Below are 14,788 nucleotides of genomic sequence, written 5' to 3'. Positions count from 1 at the left end.
TCCTTTACAAATTAAGTACTATTTAAGGCCTATTAAATCTAAACAGAGAATATTTGTGTTTTAAATAGGTTTTAAATAGTGTCAAATGTTCGACTCGGGATGATTTTACCTAGATCATCTACCTTAATAACTCTTTTGAATATAAAGTTTGGTCCATATAGTAACTGATGCAGATGAAATACGTGAGGTTATTATAAGTCAAAAATAATAATATTTTTCTTATTTTCGTTTCGACAAGAGCTACAAGGACAGATTTTTGTGGAATCATAATTTTTACTATTATTTTTTTAAAACAGCTTCATTATTAACATAACCAAACCATTAATATGTATTTTTATCTTCTGTTACAAAAATATTCATAATCCCACAGTAAAAAATATTATAATTTGGAAATAATAGACTGTGAAATACTCTGTTACGTGTTAAAACACAACTGGTGAGTTCTTTAAGTAATTTACATTTACGAATCGAAATATACATCAGAAGAATAACATTTCCTTTAATTCAATTCAAATTATAATTCCTTTCGCGTAGGCACAGAAAAGTAGGTAGATACAGATATAGGTAGGTGAAAACAATGAGACAGACATCAAAACTTTTTTAATTATCCGATGTAGGATTGCAGGATTCACTCTTGTATTCTCTTTTAATATCAATATTAATTTATGTTCGTTTTTGTTGTTTATAAAATAAATGAAAAGTTTTTTTCGTTTTGACTTATCCAGCAGAAATTTTCATGTCACGAAAAAAAAAAGAAATATAGTAAAATTTGACATTACGTTATGTAATTTTGTTTCTAATATCACGAAAATAATTTATTTAAAGAAAATTATTATTTTAGAGGAAAAAAATTATCCTTTGAAGATTTGCTATCCGCAGAGTTGTTTTGCACACTTTCGTCCCGAAAGTATGCTATATGTGTCCCGAACTAGTCCCAAACGTGTCCTGAAGGTGTCTCTTACGTGTTTCGAACCTGTCTTGAACGTGTTCAAAATGTGTCCCGAATATGTCCCGAATATGTCCCCAGCATGTCCCGAGCATGTCCCGAGCATGTCCCGAAGATGTCCACGAGCATGTTCCGAACGTTCTCCGAACGTATTGCGAACCTGCCCCGAATTTAATACACAACATTTTTAAATTAAAAAAAAAAAATAATATTGAGACCCAAATAGAATTCGTAGAAATTTTTTTATCTTAATATGAAAATCTCCTCCTTTTTGACTGTATTTTTTCTATGTTCTTACCTCAGATGTTTTGCCTCGGGGACCCGGGCTCATCGTATGCCTCTCTGAGCAAAAACCACTCTTATTATTAATATTATTATACCTACTATTGGTGTTTTTTATTATTATTTCTGAAAAGAATAGAACGGCAATTAGATTAAACAAAAATATTAACTGACTTTGGAAAGGGTTTATCGATATTTTTAAGAGTTTTTCAATTTTTACTAACCCATGTGCACATAAGTTCATAAATCCAATATGGTATTGGTAACCTTGTGTTGCAACAACATCGTCAAGAATTTTGTTCATTTTCAAGGTAAATAAATCTATCTTACTGAATGAATTTTCACAGTCTATGCCTCTTTTTCTTCGAAACCCACACAGTTTTATTTTGCATCCTTTAGAGTTCCAGGTGTCAAAAGGGTCATAAAACGTTATGACCTATAAAACGTGTTGGGAAATATAATAAAAAAATAAGATTATTATTTTTCTCAACATGCACTCAATTTGTAAGATTAAAGGTTAAAGGATATATAACGAGTAACATCGAGACGAAACTTCCTGTCGGCCTACGCATCATTAAAAGATTATCAGAAACATGTTTTTTGTTTGCTAATAAAAATTTACTGAAAATTTTTTAATACCAGACAGAAGAGTGGATACAAAAACCTTATTATAATATGGAGATACAAAATTTACCCCAAACTGGGTGTTAAATACCAGACACAATTTCGAACCTCTTTATATATTTTTGAAAGCAATCTTACTAATTCAAAACTTTGAATTTGTTTTTTTTTTGTACTGATTACTGAATAAAATAACAAACAAATGTAGGTAATGAATAAATCATAAAATAATCCAGTGTTTTAATACTATCATACTATTATAATAAAATATAAAAGGAACACTCTTTCTTTAATTACCACTTTCATACTATCACAACTCTATACCACGCACTCATTCACGCTGTATGTGAGATGCACTTCAACTAAGTTAAGAACACAATTTCCTTAATATGTAGTCGCTTCTGTAAAAAGAAAATTAAATTTTGCGAAAACATTAATCATGTCTCATAGCTGATGTAATTGCATTTTTTTTTGTTCTTACTGTGTGGATTGTCCTTATGATAAATAGACTGAGTTGGAGTTCTGAAGTGCGAACTTTTTGGCGATGAAAAAACAAAATATTTCTTTCAGCGTTCCTTAAGTTGTTTAAGTATTTGTTTTTTACTTGCGATATAGGTACTATATATCAAGTTATGTATTCGTACAAAAAAAAAAAGTTGAGATAACATTTTTCCATGACATTACGATGGTAGACAATGCCAAAAAAGTGGGTCCCGGAAGTCCGTCTGTCTGTCTGTCTGTCTGTCTGTCAGTCTGTCAGTCTGTCAGTCTGTCTGTCTGTCTGTATAAGGAGCTACAGCCTAAACGGATGGACCGATTAATGTCAAACTTGGTATGTAGCGTTATTTGGCGACTCTCCAGAGGGGTTTTTGGAATTAATTTTTTTGGACCAAAAATAACGGTACTTGTCATATACCGATTTTAGTAAAATTGAAATATCTCGAAAACGGCTCCAACGATTTTGTTTAAAAAATTCAAATGTTAGTTTTAAGCTAAGGTCTATCTTCCAATGAAAAAAATTTTTTTTGAAAATCATTATTAACGGTACCTGCCATAGAACCGCTTTTTTCAAATCCGATTATCTCCGAAACTGCTTATTCGATTTCAACGAAACTTTTTGTAAAGAAGCATTTATATAATCTAAATATAAGCCAAAAATAAAATTAAAAAAAAAATATTTTTGGATTTTTAAAAAAATTTTGAAAATTTTTTTTTGAAAAATCAAATTTTCGAAAACGGGACATTGAATTTTTTTGAAATTTTGTTTTTAGATGTTGATTAGTGATTTCTACAAAATGGCATACCAATTTTATTTTAAAACTTTTTTTCCAAAAAATTATTTATAAAAAATTAGTTTTTTAAAAAACGGCTCTAACGATTTTGAAAATTTTTTTTCTAAAAATGCATGTTAATATATCAATCAAAACTGCATACTTGTTTTGGAGGGCAATTTAATTTCAGATTTTATTTCATTTTTTTAAAAAAACGAATTTTATTTTTTTTTCCAAATTTCTATATAAAAAGTCTTAAAAATTTAAGCAACTTTAACTCTAAGAGCAAGTTCGTGCGACCCCAGTCGTGCATTTTATTTATTATTATTATTATTTTGGTAGTACGTTATCAATAAATTGAGTAGTTCCTATAACTTTAACGCAGGGGCGTAGCTACCGCTGTATTAGGTGTATCCATGTAACAGGGCCCCCTAAATATAAGGGCCCACAAAATATTGATTATTAAATATTTTGTACATGCGTCACTGCAATAGTTTTTTGTTTCTGCGTATCTAGACCAACAAAACGAATGTAAAAATGTAGTAAACATTTTAGAGACCTACGATTTTATTGTGTTTAAAATTATTATAAATATGTAAATTATAAAAGTCACACAATTTCTTAAAAATAAATTGACGATTTGACAGAAGTAAGTAAGTGAATATCAAATCCGGAATCGTAATTTAAGCCTAGTAGCGAAGTAAGTCCGAAGCGAAACGAAATTTTCCATACAAAATTTCGTTAACGAAATTTTGAACGAAATTAAATTTGTTTTGTTTTTGCTTTAAAACTTATTTTCTGATATTTTTACTTGCGATATAGGTACTATATATCAAGTTATGCATTCGTACAAAAAAAAAAAAGTTGAGATAACATTTTTCCATGACATTACGATGGTAGACAATGCCAAAAAAGTGGGTCCCGGAAGTCCATCTGTCTGTCTGTCTGTCTGTCTGTCTGTCAGTCTGTCTGTCTGTATAAGGAGCTACAGCCTAAACGGATAGACCGATTAATGTCAAACTTGGTATGTAGCGTTATTTGGCGACTCTCCAGAGGGGTTTTTGGAATTAATTTTTTTGGACCAAAAATAACGGTACTTGTCATATATCGATTTTAGTAAAATTGAAATATCTCGAAAACGGCTCCAACGATTTTGTTTAAAAAATTCAAATGTTAGTTTTAAGCTAAGGTCTATATTTCAATGAAAAAAAAATGTTTGAAAATCATTATTAACGGTACCTGCCATAGAACCGTTTTTTTCAAATCCGATTATCTCCGAAAGTGCTTCTTCGATTTCAACGAAACTTTTTGTGAAGAAGCATTTATATAATTTAAATATAAACCAAAAATAAAATTTCCAAAAAAATTATTTTTGGATTTTAAAAAAATTTTTGAAATTTGTTGTTAGATGTTGATTAGTAATTTCTACAAAATGGCATTACAATTTTATTTTAAAACTTTTTTTCCAAAAAATTATTTATAAAAAATTGTTTTTTTAAAAAACGGCTCTAACGATTTTGAAAATTTTTTTTCTAAAAATGCACGTTAATATATGAATCAAAACTGCATACTTGTTTTGGAGGGCAATTTAATTTCAGATTTTATTTTATTTTTTTTTTTAAACGAATTTTATTTTTTTTTTCCAAATTTCTATATAAAAAGTCTTAAAAATTTAAGCAACTTTAACTCCAAGAGCAAGTTCGTGCGACCCAGTCGTGCATTTTATTTCTTGAATTTTTTGGTTTGTATTTTTATTATTTTTACTTTGCTATAATAAACGATAATATTTTTTCATAAACATGTTCGCTGTTGACTTTGGAGACTTCAAAATTGTTCGTTTTGCTTCAGCTGCGTATTAGGCTTTAAGGTCCACATTTACAATTACAGCTTGGATACTTCTTAGCCTTCATAGTCTGAGTAGTATGTTCGAAACTTTAGAACTAGATAAGCTGTGGCTTAAAATCAAAGATCCACAAAATTATTCCACAAGAGGATTTGATAAATTACTACGTCCCATACTTTGGCCCTTTGGTGGATCTTTTTGCGTAAATCCCAGTTTTGTAGCTCAACACTTTTTGAAATATTTAAGGTTTTGTAATTATACGAGTAGCTTTCAAAAAACAAAAAAATTCTAAATTCTTAAAATTTTACTTGCAGATTTTTAAGTAGGGGAAAGGGAAATTACAGTGAGACACTTTTTTTCAAATTGTTATAATTCAAAAAGTTTCGCAGCTTTCTTAACCAAACTTTGAAGTCATGTTAAGACATGTTTTATCTTAATATTGCAGAAAAAGTTATAATTATAGAATTAATGAGAGCATCACATTTAACTAATATGTAGTAAAAGTCAAAACGTCTCACTGTTCGCAAGGGGTGCGATCAGTGAGGCAGGCAGGCGAACAGTGAGACGGACGAATAAAACAGAAACAAACTGACAAAAATGTCAAATAAGTAAGTAATTTGTAGTTAATTTATTAAAACTATGTTACTTTAACCCATTTGTTCAAAAAAGTTATAAAAAACAGGAAAAATAAACAAAAGAAAAAAACACTACAAAATCATCCTGAAATCATTTTCAGATCATAGATTTCTTTTAATAATCTATGTCTCACTGTTTGCTTTTTGTCATTCCTCGGAAAAATATATATTACATGTAATTGTTATTTTTACTTGCGATATAGGTACTATACATATATCAAGTTATGCATTCGTAAAAAAAAAGTTGAGATAACATTTTTCCATGACATTACGATGATAGAGAATGCCAAAAAAGTGGGTCCCGGAAGTCCGTCTGTCTGTCCGTCTTTCAGTTTGTCTGTCTGTATACGAAGCTACAGCCTAAACGGATGGACCGTTTTATGTCAAACTTGTATGTAGCGTTATTTGGCGACTCCCCAGAGGGGTTTTTGGAATTAATTATGTATTTCGGACCAAAAATAACGGTACTTGTCATATACCGATTTAAGTAAAGTTGAAATTGCGCAAAAATGGCTTAAACGATTTTGTTTTAAAAATTCTAATGTAAGTTTAAAGACAAGGTCTATCTTCTAGTGAAAATTTTTTTTTTTGAAAATCATTATTAACGGTACGTGCCATAGAACCGTTTTTTTTTTAATCCGATTATCTCTGAAACTGCTTATTCGATTTCAACGAAACTTTTTGTGAAGAAGCATTTATATAATTTAAATATAAATCAAAAATAAAATTTTGAAAAAAAATAATTTTTGGATTTTTAAAAAAATTTTGAAAATTTTCGAAAACGGGACATTGAATTTTTTTGAATTTTTTTTTTAAGGCATTGATTAGTGATTTATACAAAATTGCATACCAATTTTATTTTAAAACTTTTTTTCCAAAAAATTATTTATAAAAAGTTAGTTTTTTAAAAAACGGCTCTAACGATTTTGATTTTTTTTTTTTAATGCACCTCAATACATCGAATAAAACTGCATACTTTTTTTGGAGGGCAATTTGATTTCAGATTTTGTTTCATTTTTTTTTTTAACGAATTTTATATTTTTTTCAATTTTTTTTTTTTTTTTTTTTGTTTTTATATACATACATACCTACATTTCCCAAATTGCTATATAAAAAGTCTTAAAAATTTAAGCAAAACACATCCAAAACGCGTTCAAGACGCGACCAAAATGCAATCAAGACGCGTCTTAAACGCGTCTTAAACGCGTCCAAAACGCTTTCAAGACACGTCCAAAACGCTACCAAGATGCGTCACAAAACGCGACTCCAAACGGCTTTCAAAACGCAACCAAAACACTAATTTCTTCGCCTGTGAGGACAGGTACTTCTTAGAAATTATGTTCGGCTATTGGAAATATATCTTTCAAAGAAAGACGTTGGAGATTCTTTCACTTCTCTATTCCTCCGTTATTCGGTCTATTTTATAGATAGTTCTATTTATTTTACCTTTTTTATTTGCTTGAAAATGTATTTGATTTCATTTCTCATGTATCTATTCACAATATTAGTGATGTACCTTTTTGCTTTTGCAAACTAAATATACCAGCAAAAGTGTCTAAGTGTTGTCCTACCCCTGTCCTAACCTATTTTAAAGATTACTTTTATCTTCTTACCACAAAAACATATAAGGGATACTATAGAACCAATTTTGTGTCCTATCCTAGTTTCTTCAAAGAGAATTCTTTGTCATTTAAAATAGAATATAATCAAAAACCTATCAAAGTTCAATAGTTTTTTGATAAGCTTTGTAAACTTAATTTGATGAACCATTTAACCAGGACATAACCCTTCAAATGAATGCTACATAACCCAAAATTTGATTCCACCTAGGCTCTGGTCGACTGGAAACAAGGGTGTGTATGAAGTATGATGTGTATTTAAAGAAAAAATTTATAGAACCTTTAATTTGGATAAGCCCTAAAAAGAATTTTTTTGTTTCTATTTCTCTTAAAAATAGAAATTTTGAGAACACCCTTAAAGGATGAAAGAATCATTCCATAAGGTTAGTTGGTTTATATTCATTAATTTAAAATCATATAAATTCTCTAAACTTGGACTTGGGTTTTTGGTTTAAATCAGTTGTTCATTATATTGAAATTGCCTCCTATTGTTTTGGATAAAGGTAAATGGATAATAGGGGTATGTATAAATGTTATTCAATTTTCAAATAGCTACTTTTTAATTTCTATTACTACTAGGTAAATGATACAATGATACGGATATTGAATTCAATTGGCAGAAATTGTAGTTGCATAGTTTAATTACAAAGAAAGTAGTCCCTGTGCAATTAAAAAATGATCTAATTAATTTCATTAAATTGTAACTATGTAGTTTTTTCTTCCAATATATTTTGTTCTTTTTGATATTATATCCTGGTGTCTTAGTAATTTAATTGCTTCAAACATCATTAATATCCATCGGTAGCCTGACATCTGGAAGTCCTTTATGTTTTCAAGAGAAGAAAATGAAATAAATTCTTAATTACCTACCAAATTAAGGTTTTCCTGCTTTAGGTAAACTCTTGTCTGGGATTTTATGAAGTATTTATTTTATCAAGGTACAATGGCACATGTTGTAGGTTCAAAGGTACTTGAATATACATCCTAGATGCATACCTACTATTAGATTTTTGTTTTTTTTTTTTTAAAGTCCAAGACTTTTGAACATAAAAGCAATAACATCACACCTTAGAAACTTGAAACCACTCTTTTATTATTTCAACTTCATGGATCACAAGCGGAAAATTAAACTAATGAACTTAACAGCTAAACAAGAAATTCAAAAAAATTTGACATCGTTGAACATTCATTTTGGTGCTCCTTAATTGCGAATCTTTTAAATTGGCTGTAAAGTAATGGTACTTATATTGCAAGTTTTAGTTTAGAGACGGTAATTCGACTTGACATTATGATGAAAAAAAAAAAAAAACTGAACCCCATAATTCTGTCTGCCGCAGTAAAGCGTCTTGATTCAAACTTGGAAGTAAAGAAGTCACTTACTTTGGTGGCAACTTTGTGGGGAAAAAAAAGAAAAAATGAATCTCATTAATTGTAGCTAATAAATTAAATGCTAATTTGTTGCACAAACCGAAAGTTTTAAGCTCACATGGTTTTTGAGTTAATGAATTTTCCAAAAAATAGGTGATAACATAAAATATTAGAATCTTGAATAGTTCTTTAATTTGGATGTGATTTGAAATTTTTGGCAGACCCTAGTGGACTTATTCCAAAACAAAATGAATTAAAAATTATCATTTCTCATTTTTTTTATATGCTAAAGTATACAAAAAAATTATACCTTCAATAAGCCTTATTTTTCTTCTAAAGAATTAAACCATAACTAAAGCCTATCCCCCTTATTTATAAACTTTGTATAACTTAAAACAACTGTTCAAAATTAGAAAATGCGATCAAAAACCTTGTTTATTGTTGTCTTATAGCTGTCAAACTTATACAAAAGAGTTGATTGTCTAAACCGGAAATAATGTGATTATTATTTTTATTAAATAAAGCATATTTCCAACAATTTGAAAAAATTATGTAGTGTATAAGTAGACAAAAATCTAATAAATACGACTAGGTATATATATGTTTTATAAAAAGTTTACAAATGATTTCTTGAAATAATACACTTTTCATGAAAAAATCGATACAAAATTTACTTTTTATTCTTTACACATCATATTGTTAATATTTTTGCATGAGAACCTATAATAAATTTTACATCATTGGAAAGCTTATTATTTTGGCTTTCAATATTCACCCTAATCATGTTTGTAGAACATCTAGAAAAAAACTAGAATTTTTTTAATGCAATCAATTTTAATAAAAAATAATAAAAATACAATTTTTTTTTTCCATCTCGATTTGGTCCATTTTTTTAAATTGATAACTTATAATTCATTTTAAATCATTAAAAAGCTTTAAAAATTTATTTGTACGACACCTACAAAAAAGTTATAATTTTTTAAAGACAACAATGTCAAAATAAAACTGAGATTACGGTACTTCCGTCACTGGTGGTGGTGGCTGGTGTTGGCAAACGATCTTCCACAGGTGTTATGTTCTCAATATGTGCAAGCTTCGTACAGTCGTACCATATACATACACACGAACCACGCTATAGTGTTTTTTTTTTTCAAAATCTTCTATTAAAAAAAGTTCTTCGAAAATGAAATACATTTTAATTTTTTTCATAAACTGTCATATTTCCTATTATGGTTTCAAACACTACAAATTAATAAGGCCAAACAATTTTTAAAAATAAAAACATATTTTATTACGAGAAAGTCTTAAAACCACAATATGATACAAAATTTTCAATATTTTTTTTTTTTCAAAATTCTGAGTTTGAGGACCAGTTTTTCAAAAACGCTGCATTCAATTAACTTAATTTTAATTTTACAAATAGTAATATCTTCCTAGCTTTAAAAAAGAATTGTGTGTTTAAATATTGTAGGTGTTGTTGCCGTTGTGTTCACATATTTTTTTTTCTACAACTTCAACAATCAACAGTGATATCGATTAACGCCACCCAAGCTTTTTTTCCAGTCTTACGAATCTGATAAAACACGGTATAAGTGTCAAAGTCAGTTTATATTTGAATAACATCTACATCACTCAATGACATAATATTTTACTTCAAAGATTAAATCTTCTTCTTCAAAACTCAGACATATTAAAGTTACTGTGCAAAGTGTAGCAGCACAGATTTGCAAGTATTAACACGAACTACATCTGTTTTGCTTGAAAAAACTTTTAAAGAAGAAATAACTTTAGTTAGCAATTTTGTTTTTTGTTCTCTTTTAGTTCAGTTTCTTTCTCCATTCCCAAGTAGGTACTTAAGAAGTTTTATTCAGTGTTTTCCAAGTTTTGTGTGAATTGATACAATAAGTTTTTCTATCCATTTGAAATCGAGAAAACTATGTAAAGCTGTAAAAATGAAAAGGACAAGAACTAAATTAACACTTGAAAGGTTGTCTTAATCTTCTTCCAAACATACCACGCAGTTAAAGATGTTTTTCTCAAATAAAAAAAAAATTTAACCTCTATACCTCGATTCTGTGTTCTTTAAAAAGGGTACGAAAAAGGAACTGAAGAAAAATAAATATTGATGTTCAAATACAATTGGGAATGACCTTTCCAAATATGAATTTATAAAACCTAAATAGCCATTGTACGATAGAAAGAAGCTATTAATAAAATCAATAGAGCTATTCCAGCAAAATAACAATAAAATTAACTTTCTTTTGTGGGACAAAAATGTCTCAGTTGACCAAACCGCATCAAATCCCTTAACTAAAAACCCTTTGTGTTGGCAAATATATTTTTAGGGTTCTTATTGTTCTGCAATTCGTTAGATAATAAAGGTGTTTTGTTGGGAAAAGATTGGAAAATCGACTTTGTTCGAGGAGTGTTAAGATATAAACATAAAAAAAGAAGATTTTCAGTTTCATGCACGGTGAACAAGAAGAAATGTTCTTCGTATCGCTGTTCATACACACTTGAAATTTTTTTAATTCCAGTTTTGATGTCTTTTAGTGAATTATTTAATGTATGGTTAAACAGTTTATCAGATATTCTTCAAATTATTATTGGAAAAGGTAATACATATCCCCTTAATAATATACCAGTATTTCTTTGAGCCAAACCCTCAAGTTTGGAGCTCTTGGTACTGAATTAACTTAACCCGTTATATAATTCATCTACTCATGAGCCTAAAAGTTTTGTAATAAATTATGCAGACGAAGAATTAATGGAAATCTTGAATAGCTTAAAAAACAGGGGGCGAAATCGGCTAACGGGATAGTTGATAATTGATAAATCAAAATCGACGATTTTTGGAGCAAAATTATCGTTTTTTGACTATCGACTGTTGTGTTAGACGATTTCGCCCCCGGATTTCACAATCGTTTAAAAATATCAAGTTGGACCCAAAAGGTGACCCAACTAAAGAACCTTTTTGTGACCTTCCAAATAATCGGTGAAGTGAGACTCTTAATGTACAAAACGGTTAACTTTTAGATCGATCAAATTACCAAATCCATTATTTATTTGTCGCCTAAAATAAAATTTGGTAATGTTTATTTGTGAATTACATTATTTGTTTGTATCAACCTGATGAGACTTTAAGGTTTAAACCTACTCAAGTGAACTTCTAAAAGTATAAGATTCCCGTTTTTTCTTTTTATCTGTCATTATTGGTATTTGTTTCGGAAGAATTTCTGAAGAATTTTTAAATCTCAGCCGATCATTTTTTTTAAAAGAAATGAAAAAAAAATATGAGACTAAAAGAAAATAATGTATCGTTTAAGACAATCATAAATCAACTTCACGGGTTGACTAAAAAAAATATGTTATAGGAATGTCAAATATATAAAAAACACACAATTCTTATTCTCGTCATACATCATTGTACTCTCCAAGCATGAAGCAATATATTGCTTTAAAAAAAATGAACCAAGGACATGAATGTCTTGCTAAAGAAAAAACAACTAAAATAAAGGCTTACATAAATAAACTTCTGAGATTCTTTTCTTTTGATAAAAAAAAAAAATGATTGAGTTCATAGAGTTCTTTAATGGGTATTGTTATAGTTGAATTTATCATTGTATAGTACATAATATCGTTTTTTTGTTTTCATATTTTTTTTTTTAACCAAGATGAAAAATATATCATGTACACTTGTAAATCGAAATTCGTACAGATAAAATATAAACTAATGCTATACAAACTATAAGAAAACGATGTGGACATTGTAGACAGATAAGTCATTTGCAATAATAAATATTAGTATGACTAACAAAGTATGACTTGAAAAAGTTCTACCTCTTAAAACTCGATTTAAGGATAATATTCAATTATAACTATACCGAACTAACAACTGATTGAAGAAAATTATGTGGGTTGAGTAGCGTAGTATGTGTGTACTAGCCTCGGAAGCTGACTTGCCCAACTATCACTTTTGCTTCTATAAAGCTTTATAGAAGCAACAGAAGCATCTCTAAAGCTTTATAGAAGCAAAATTGTTAGTCGGGTGGGCTGGTATAAAACCCTTGAAATACATAGATATAAATGAATATAACTTAACCCACACCTCTTTTTTGTGACGTAATAGGCACACGGGTGCGAATTTGGTTTATACTTTTTCATGTCGCTAGAACTTTTTTCGATCTCAATATTTTATAGAGAATCACAAATGAAATTGATGTAGAATTTTCCGAGGAATTCGAATATTGTAATTACAATTCGAAATAAGACATATTTTCACCCTTATAAAGAGACTTTTTTGTGAATATAAAAAATAAAAGTCATTCAATTTACAACTGGAATCATATAATTAAACGGCGAGCATAGTTTTTGTGGTACAAATTACCGGGCCCCCAAAAACCGAAGGGGCATAAATTATACACGGAACGAAAGAGAATGACGCGTAGATGTGCAGAATCACATTTTTTTTTACTTTTTATTAACCGAAATAACGAAATTAAACAAATTAAAATTCGATACAAAATAAAAAAAAACAAAAACAAAACAAAAACAAAAACAACTGGAATTCTATTGGAAAATTTCCAATCGACTGGAATGAAATGTCATTCATGACTGAATGAATGAATGAAAGCATTCAGCGAAAATCAAAAAACATTAAGGTGGGTTCACATTGGTGCGTTGTTTTAAGATCGCACGTAAACTATGGTTAACTTTCATTGTTTTAGTTATCTAAGTTTAGAAAGTAAGATGTTTGTTTCATTACCATGAATTTTTTTGTTAAAATCGAATTCTATTAAAATCAAGTCTATTACTTTTGTAAACACTTTTGATACCAATGAAATCTATTTTCTTCCTTTTCTCTCTTGAAAGAACATAAGAATTTGTCAGCAATTACATGAAGCCTCAAGAGGCGCGACTCTTTTTAAACATAATGAGTGCAAAAGAGAAAAAAGATGAAAGAAAAAATTATCCGACCGGAGAGTCGTGGGTCGTGAGTCCGAGACTCTTTTTTGACGTTTCTTTTTCTTTTTTCAACATTCCCTCACATTTCTTTTTGCTTCTTGGTGCAATACAACAACAACAAATTTTAATTCAAAAGATAAATGTCAAATTTGAGTCTTTGACTCAAGAGGCATCGTGTAATAATACGCGCCTCACAGAATGATTACACACCCGACAAACAATTTTGGTTCTATAAAGCTTTACAGATGCAATTGTTGCTTCTTTAAAGCATTATAGAAGCAAAATTGTTAGTAGGGCAGCCACACAAAAAAATATAAAAGTTCTGACCTGGGATTGCGACTAAATTTTTCATATAGTTTTTGGGTCGCTGAAACCGAATCCGAATTCCGTTTTCCTCCATCACGTCAGGTTTTCGAGATAACCTCATAAAATGTCACGAAAACAAAAAATTTGATTCTCTGATCTGGATGTGCGAATATGTTAATCATATAGTTTTTGGATCACTGAATCCAGATTCGAAGTCAATTTTGCCCTATCACGTCAGGTTTCTGGGATATCCTTAAAAAAATGTCAAAACCAAAAAAACAAAAGTTTTTACCTGGGGTTGCGACTAAATTTTTCATATAGTTTTTGGGTCGCTGAAACCGAATCCGAAGTCTATTTTGGCGTATCACGTCAGGTTTTTGAAATATCCTCAAAAAATGTCTAAACTCAAAAAAAAGTTCTTATCTGACATTTTTTGAGGATATCTCAAAAACCTGACATGATACGGAAAAATAGAATTCGAATTCGGTTTCAGCAACCCAAAAACTATATGAAAAACTTAGACGCAACCCCAAATAAGAAATTTAATTTTTTTAGTTTTGACATTTTTGAGGATATCTCAGAAACCTGACGTGATATGGCAAAATTGACTTCGAATCTGGATTCAGTGATCCAAAAACTATATGATTTACATATTCGCATATCCAGATCAGAGAAAAAAAATTTTTGTTTTCGTGACATTTTTTTAGGTTATCTCGAAAACCTGACGTGATGGGGCAAAACGGACTCCAGATTCGGTTTCAGCGACCCAAAAACTATATGAAAAACTTAGTCGCAACCCCAGGTCAGAACTTTTTTTTTTTTTGTGGGTGTGTTATCAAAAGAAATTTCGAAAAAAGAGTCAAGCCTCTTGAGGCTTCATGTAATAGCTGACTTTGACAGTTCCTTTACCATTTTACCAAGTTTTCACTTTT

Source organism: Episyrphus balteatus, chromosome 2, assembly GCF_945859705.1.
Source record: "Episyrphus balteatus chromosome 2, idEpiBalt1.1, whole genome shotgun sequence".
In the NCBI taxonomy this organism is placed as follows: domain Eukaryota; kingdom Metazoa; phylum Arthropoda; class Insecta; order Diptera; family Syrphidae; genus Episyrphus; species Episyrphus balteatus.
The sequence above is the reverse complement of the archived record's forward strand: the minus strand, read 5'-3'. Positions refer to the sequence as shown.